We start from the raw sequence: 8,015 nt of genomic DNA, 5'->3' as shown, positions 1-8,015 counted from the left end.
CCTTACGTGCCCTTCACTTCTCCTCTTTAGAAACAGCTCTGGGAAGGGCCATGTTTCTTCTCTGCTTGGCACTTAATACTTTCCCCTGGCTCTGAGTGGCTCTCCATCCTTGGGCTGGATCCAGAGTCAGTCCCAGCTAAACATGCGCAAACAGACAGAGGGGATCGGGATCAGCCAAAGGTGCTTTTCTGCGTGCGCCACAGGTAAAGGGGGCTGTCACAGACACACACACACACACACACACACACACACACACACACACACCACAGCCTCCCCTGAGTGCAGGGTGACCGCGGGCCCATGCTCTGCCACTGTGAGAACTTCGAGAGGAGACACTGGCAGTTTTAAAAACAACACCATGGAGAAGCAATGCAAAGCCATGGGAGAGAGAGGGACATAGGCGTCCTTTTGTTCCATGCAATTAGTGCATTCCAGCAGAGCCAGTTCTGGGCAGGGGCAGAGGGAGTAGCCACAAAATGGCCTTTGTCTGAACTCCATAAAAAATTCCAGCCTGTGGGAGTGAGCACAGACATATAGTGCAGAATCCACTGTGCATGTTCCCGATCTTGGCTTTATACAGTGAAACTATTCCAGGAATTCATGGACTGTGGTCTATGGAAGGAGGAGGAAAGCAAATACCTTTTCAAGAAAAGGTGCCACTTTCTAAAGACTGGGTTTTATGGTGCAGGACTTTCGCTTACTAAGGAGTTGGTCTCTTGAAAGCTGGTGGGTTATTTTGTTACTAGCATATAGAAGCAGCCATGAAAAGACATCTTTCCCTCTTCCCTCACCCCACGCCCTTCCCAGCTCCGCATATACATGGAGAAATGTGTTTAGCTCAGGGGTAGGCAAACTTTTTGACTCGAGGGCCACAATGGGTTCTTAAACTGGACCGGAGGGCCGGAACAAAAGCATGGATGGAGTGTTTGTGTGAACTAATATAAATTCAAAGTAAACATCATTACATAAAAGGGTACGGTCTTTTTTTTTTTTTTAGTTTTATTCATTTCGTAGTTTGCCCACAGCTGGTTAGCTGTTTTGATTCACCATTAAGTAATTTCAAAACTGTGCTACACCTTTCTAGTTGTAGACATACATACTAAAACTTGCTTATTCGATGGGAGATATGATTATCCTCCTGTTAGAGTGGGGAAAACTGAAGATCCAAGAAGTTAGGTAGGTGGATGGAGGTCCACTGACAGCGGAATTTTCATCCAGACCCACCCACGGCATCACGTGGATGTCTGGTCTCCCACACAGGAGCCCTGCTGCTGAGAGGAAGAGCAGCACCTTGGGAAGGCTGAGTCCAGCCCAGCCTCACCACCACTGGCTGAAGGTGGGCTTGGTGACAGTGCCTCTTTACTGTACCTCGGAGCATGGAAAATGGGGATTACCTAGAAGCGTACCTGGCCCTGGCCATTAGTAAGCAGTAAATGCGCCTGCTTCCTTTCTCTCAAGAACAATAAACAGCCTATCAGAATCAGTAGGATAGGCTTGGAAAGATTTTTCCAGCATGGAGGGTTTCGCACTGAGGCGCCCATTATTTTTTAATTCTTTAATTTTTTATTGGATTGTTTATCTTCCTTTTTTTAAGATGTATGAGTTCCCCATAATTTTTGAAGATTAGGCCCTTATCAGATTTAACATTGGCAAATTTGTCCTCACATGCAGTGGGCTTTCTTGTTGTTTTGTTGATAGTTTCTTTTGTTGTGCAGAAGCTTTTTATTTTGATGTAGTCCCATTTGTTTATTTTGTCTTTAGTCTCCATTGCCCTAGGAGCTGTATCAGTAAAGATATTGCTACAACATATGTCTGATTTTTTGCTGCCTATGGATTCTTCTAAGATTTTTTAAAAATATATATATATTTTTTATATATTTCAGCTTTATTTCTTTGTGGAAGTTAACGATGGTTTGCCTCAAGGCCAAACACTAGCCAACCACCATAAAAATTAACAAATCCAATTCTTTGAATGATGCATGCTAATCTCAACTGAATTGAACCAACTCGGGGCTGTCCAACTTGAAATAGTAAGAGCAAATCCTTCTCAAAATAATAATAGCAAATTAATAAATTAAGTATGATATACTGAGCCCTTAATAAGTGGTGAGTACACTTTCTTGCCTCACATAGAATGTTTTTCTTGAGGTTTCACCTTTAATGATTTATTTCCACTGCACTTTGGCATATAATTTAATTTATGAAGTTTGAACTTTTTCTTAGTGGAAGGGTGGGAACAAGGTGTGAGTTTAATGCCTACTGTACAAATAATCTGGCTGGTCTATCCCAACCCATCTGCAATGATTCAAAATATTGTCATCGTCATCGTCATAACAGTTGTCCTGAATTGGTCTCTGTGTCCCAGGAAATTACAATGTCATACACGGCACACAGTTCAGCAAAGGAGAGGCTCTGAGTCACTTCTGAGTGAGGAGTCACTTTCCCATCCTGCTTTGAGTCTTCACATGAGGAAACATTGTAATGCTGCTGAATTTTAATTATTCCAGTAGGTAATACAAGTACAGTATTCTCGTTAGCATGGTAGTGGTGGTCTGCAGTCACTGAGACACTGGATGAATGAAGCTGAGCCATTGCTCCTGGGGAAATCAAGTTCACTGCCTATGAGCCTTTGGTCACACCCTTTCCATAAACCAATTAATACACAATGTTAACTTATGTGTGTTTCTGTTTAAAGCTACTTTATTTAGTATATATTATTACTTCACTAACATTGAATTCACAGCCAAAGCCACTCTAGGGCATACTGGACAAAGCACGAGTATAAAGTACAAACACAATTTCCCCAAGGGCGCAGCACAGCCTTCTTGCCCTTGGGAATTCCAGGCAGCATTTCAGCACTACACTCAGAGGCCCTTTTAAACAGCAAAATCGTCAACAAAAAGGCTCAAAAATGTAAAAAATGTGGCACTAAATACACTGCAGTCCAGAGATCCAAAAAGAGAAGGCAGAACTCGGTCAGCCTGTTCTTATGTCCGATGCTTCACATTTTTTGCTCCTTGGCCCACGCGTGTCTAAGGCGTGTCTCTGAAGGACTGGGACAGTGGTGGATACTGATTTGGGAGCTTCAAATAAATATTAGCAAGTAGACAAATTCAAAAACAATGAGAATCCAGAAGTGCAGACTCCACAAATAATCAAGATTGACTGTAGGTTAAACACTAGGGAGTGTTGCTAATTAGGAGGCAGAGTACTATGCAGGCTAAGAGCCAGGTTTTAGAATTAGTCCATGTGTGTTCAAATCCTGTCTCCACTATGTGTCAAATGGGAAAATTCTCCATTATATCTGAGCTTTATTATCTGTGAAACCTGACAGAAAAAAGGACTTATTGCATGGGGTTGGTTTGAAGACTGAAAGAGTTAAAATATATAAAATTCTCAGAACAGTGCCTGGCATGTAACAAGTGCTTGGGTAAGCGATAGCTAATCTTTCCCACCCCTCACTCTCTGCCCCACCTTTTTTGAGGGAAGTGGAGAAAGGCGAGTAACACCAGACTAAGAGGACCTCATCATGGGCCTCCATCCTTGAAAAAGTGGAAGCAACTCCACTGTTTGTTTTCCTTCTCACAAAGAAAAATGGAATAAAACACTGTTGTATTTATTAGCATAATAAATCCACATACTTGTTGCTAGACCTCTATGAGAATCCTGCTCTTCTTCATTTTGTATAATTGAATTCCACTAGATTTTGACATGTACTTTTCTTTTTATGAAGCTTAACGTTCTGCCCACTAGAGAAAGAAATAGGAATGAGAATAATGTTTACACACATGTGGCAATACCCATTTGGCTGAGAGCCAAAAGGCATGATTCACTGTATCCTGCATGCTGTCTAATCTCTAGATAAAGCTCACAGTCTGGATCACGTGGCCGAAGAATCACCCTCTGACGGCAGCACAGCCACATCACAAGTCCAATACGCAGGGAGTGAATAAACTGCTTTCTAAGGTTAAACTTGCAAACTGAGTTGTACAGAGAAAAAGGTGTGACTGTTGCGTGGTACGTGATTAATAACATTGTATCTCATCACAAGAAAAAATTTATAATTATGAAATGTGTGGCAAGAAAGCAGTTGAGAAGATATAGGAAAAAATAGGAATGCCATCATGAATGGTAATTTCGAATGCAACTAGTAAAAATTCACCATGTTAATTTTAACTGTACTTTAATACAGAAAACAGCATTGTTGAAAGTATCAAAACCGTGATGATTAGCATCATCATCTTTGGTGACATCTGAGCTGTCCCTGAGGAAGGAAGACAGCATGGCAGCTGGACCACGGCATGAGGTTTCAGAGGAAGTTTGCTTCAGCACAAGGATGTGAGACGGCCGTGTGCAGCCAGAGCTGCCATTTGTTGTTTGAAATGACAGCCTCAGAATATCTGGAAAATGACAGCACAGGGGTAGTAGCTCTCTGTGAATCTGCCCTGTGGGCTCTGGTTTACCAGGGTGGTCCCTTGGGGCCCTGTTGGGGAAGGGTTCTGCAATGGGGCTCAGTAGGAAACATGCCAAAACATGCACAAAACATATGCACACATATAACTAAACCATGACTTCATTGGGTTTGGTGGATGGCACTTCTCATGCACTAGCTCATGGATGTCTCACAATGCGCACCATGGATATTGCTGTTTTATTGACAAAAACTTGGCACAAGATCACGCCGACAACCAGCACTGGCTGCGACTAATGTTCTTGGGTATTGCCAAAGTGTTTCACTGGTCAGAGCTCTCTGGCTGGAAGACAATACATTTGAATATAGTAGGTCATGGTTACAGCACTTCGTCGCCAGGAGACCGTTGGCATTTTTTTAAACCTCTCCAAACTTCGTTTCCTAATTCACATAGTAAAGGTAATATTAGTTCCATATTGTAGGGTTGTTATGATAGGGACATGCATGGAAAGTGCCTAGCACTGTGTCTGACAGAGATAATGGTGCCCAATAAATTGTTGGTATTATTATAGCCAGTATTGACCTCCAGGGCACACCGTGGTGGTGACTCAATGCTGTGTTCCTAGCCCTGCCCAAGCAGTTAGTATCCAAAGTCCCCTATGGGAAAATAATGTAGATTCATCCTAAAGGAGAGGAGCTCTTATCAGATAAACTTTGGTCAGATTAAATAGAACTGCCCATCAAGCACCACATCTTTATGGAAAGCAATCAAGCTGTACCAAACAGTGCAAAAATCCTTTGCAAATACCCTAGAAATTATACCTTATACATATAATTTGAACGGGTTTTCACTGCAGAAATGATCATATTACACAATAGAAAACAGAAATGCAGATAAACCAAGAGAATCTAAAAGCCATCCACACTGCCCCTGAGGTAGCCACTGTCCATGCGTGTGATGTATCCTTTCAGACGCTGCGCATGCCTACCCAGATGTGTATTTATTTTCCACAAAAATGTGAACCGATGGTGTTTCAGCCTACATTATTTCATGTGGTGTACTCCATACTTTCGTGTGCATTTATCATGCCTGCTTTTGGGAGCCCTTGGGGGCCTGCCAGCAGCTATCCCGAACACTTGTCAGATTTCTCCTCATTCAAAGAGGTTAGCATCATTACGACCTTTACAAATTAATGTCCTGAGAGCTTCAGTAAACTTGCCAAAGTCCACAGAACCAGCAGCGGAGCCAGAATCACTGGCAGCTAGGCCGCTCTCTAAACCCAGTGTCACATGTATGTCCAGCATTGGCGTGGCTCCGCGTAGCCACTGGGACAGAACCCTCTTTTATGGGACCAACCCCCCGTTACTGTGCATTTAGAATGTTGTCGGGTTTTTCACTGTTATAAACACGGTGGCACCACATATCTTGATGTGTTCTTTGTCTGGTTATTTTCTTAGGGAAAAAAATGCTAGATTAAAAACCTTGCTCATTTTAAGGCTATTGGTCGGCCTCCAAAAATACTTTACATGAACAATCAATGAGAGCGCTCATTTCCTTCTCAACATCTTATATTCCTTTAATCAACAAATATTCATTCCAATGCCAGGCGTTGGTTAAGCATAGTGCATTTATGTTGATCAGACTTTTAGTATCATAATAGGTGGAAAAGTCTATGTTTGTTTGCTATTGACTCTCACAATACTCCAGGAGAAAGGCAGACAGGAAATTCTATGGAAAGGACAGGGACCCCCAGCGAGTTCCAAGAGCCCATCCAAGGTCGTGCAGCTGGTGAGGGACAGAGCTGGGATCAGGGCCAGGCCCGTCAGGCCCCCAAAGCAGCGCTCTTGCCTTTCTGCCGCCCGGCCAGCACCAGCCACCAAGGATCATCTGAGGGCTTTTGTGCAATTTCCTGTCCCTTCCCCACAAGCTGCATGTTGTGAGCAAAGACCATTTAAGGGAAATGCACAGACGAGCTGACTGAGGAGAAAGTTGGAAATGGGGTGATACTTCCCAAGTGTCAGGCTGACTTGAGTGTCAGGGAGATCTCGATGCTGTCTGAGGAGACCCAGTCGCAGACCCAGGTCAAGGTAATGGTGGTATAGTGCAGCTGTAAATAACTGGAAGAGACTCAGGGAACCATCTGGACCACATCCTTTATTCTAACACCATCAAAGCAGAGACCTGCGAGAATGGCTCCCTGGTCTCAGGTCAGGGTGCTGAGCGAGGCAGCATGGGGGCTCGAACCCAGGGCTCCTTAGCTGGCAGGCTTGTTCTCTGTACAGAAATCTTTTCTGAACAAGTCCAGATGGTTCTTGATGCTTTTCCTTAATATCCAGAACCCTCTTCACATCTCACCGGCCCACCAGGGCCAAAGGAAAAGTGTGGTCTCTGACAGGTACCTGAAATTTTTATCTCCATCTCTCACCCTTCACAATCCTGCTCATAAGATTGAAAATTCATATATGAAAAAATTACCAACAACAACAACAAAAAAATAAAGAACTGGCAAAGAAATAGGTGCAAGTCATAGGCAAATATGTGTGCAAAAATAAATTAATACACTGATCATACAAATCAGCAACAACAAAAGGCAAACAATCTTATAGATAAATGGTCAGTGGGGATGAACAGGCACTTCAGAGACAAAGAAACACAAATGGTCAATTCATTTCAAAGATGTTAAATCTCAGTTATAATTAAAGTCAAGCAAGGATAAGAGCATTATTCAAAGATTAATTAATAAAAAGTAATAAAATAATGATAGATATAGCATTTCAAATAAAATTAGCAAATGAATAAAAAACATGTCTCAATCTTGGTCTTCTCCTTACATCCTTTCTCTGTCATTCCAGTAATATAAAAGAAAATGCTCCATTATTTGCTATATTTATTGAAAAATTTAATCTCCCTGGTTGTAATTCTAGTCAAATGAATAGAATACTAGTATATATTTAATTTTCCCCTGAGAAAAAAAATTAAATCTAGTTTTCTCATAGGGAAAATTTTTTCCCCAAAACAGTTTGCTTCACCACAGATTAGGAGAAAATATTTACAAAACATTTATCTAACAAATGAATTATATCAAGATGTATAAAAGGGCCTCGCTGGTGTGGCTCAGTTGGTTGAATGTCATCCCATGCACTAGGAGGCTACTGGTTCGACGCCTGGTCAGGACACATGTCTGGGTTGCAGGCTTGATCGCCAGTAGGGAGTGTGCAAGAGGCAGCTGATCAATGTTTCTATCTCCTTCTCACTCTGAAATCAATAAAGACATATTTAAAAATATATATAAAGGACTCATACAATCTAATAATAAGACAACCCCCTCCCAATAAAACTGGAAAAATATTTGGACAAAATTGACAAAAGAAGATATACAGATAGCAAATAAACACATGAAAAGATGTTCAACATCACTAGCCATTAGGGAAATGCTAAAATTAAAACTATGACTATCCTCTGCCCATTTTTAATTGGGTTGTTTGTTTGGTGTTGGGTTGCCTCAAATAGGGGTAGTGTGACAAAAACTGCTGGTTGACCTTATGAACAACCATGTTCCCTTCCCTCCTTGGTAAATAGAACCCCAACTTTTTAAAAAATATA

The sequence above is a fragment of the Myotis lucifugus genome, unplaced genomic scaffold (assembly GCF_000147115.1).
Source record: "Myotis lucifugus unplaced genomic scaffold, Myoluc2.0 scaffold_199, whole genome shotgun sequence".
Taxonomy (NCBI): Eukaryota; Metazoa; Chordata; class Mammalia; order Chiroptera; family Vespertilionidae; genus Myotis; species Myotis lucifugus.
The sequence above is the reverse complement of the archived record's forward strand: the minus strand, read 5'-3'. Positions refer to the sequence as shown.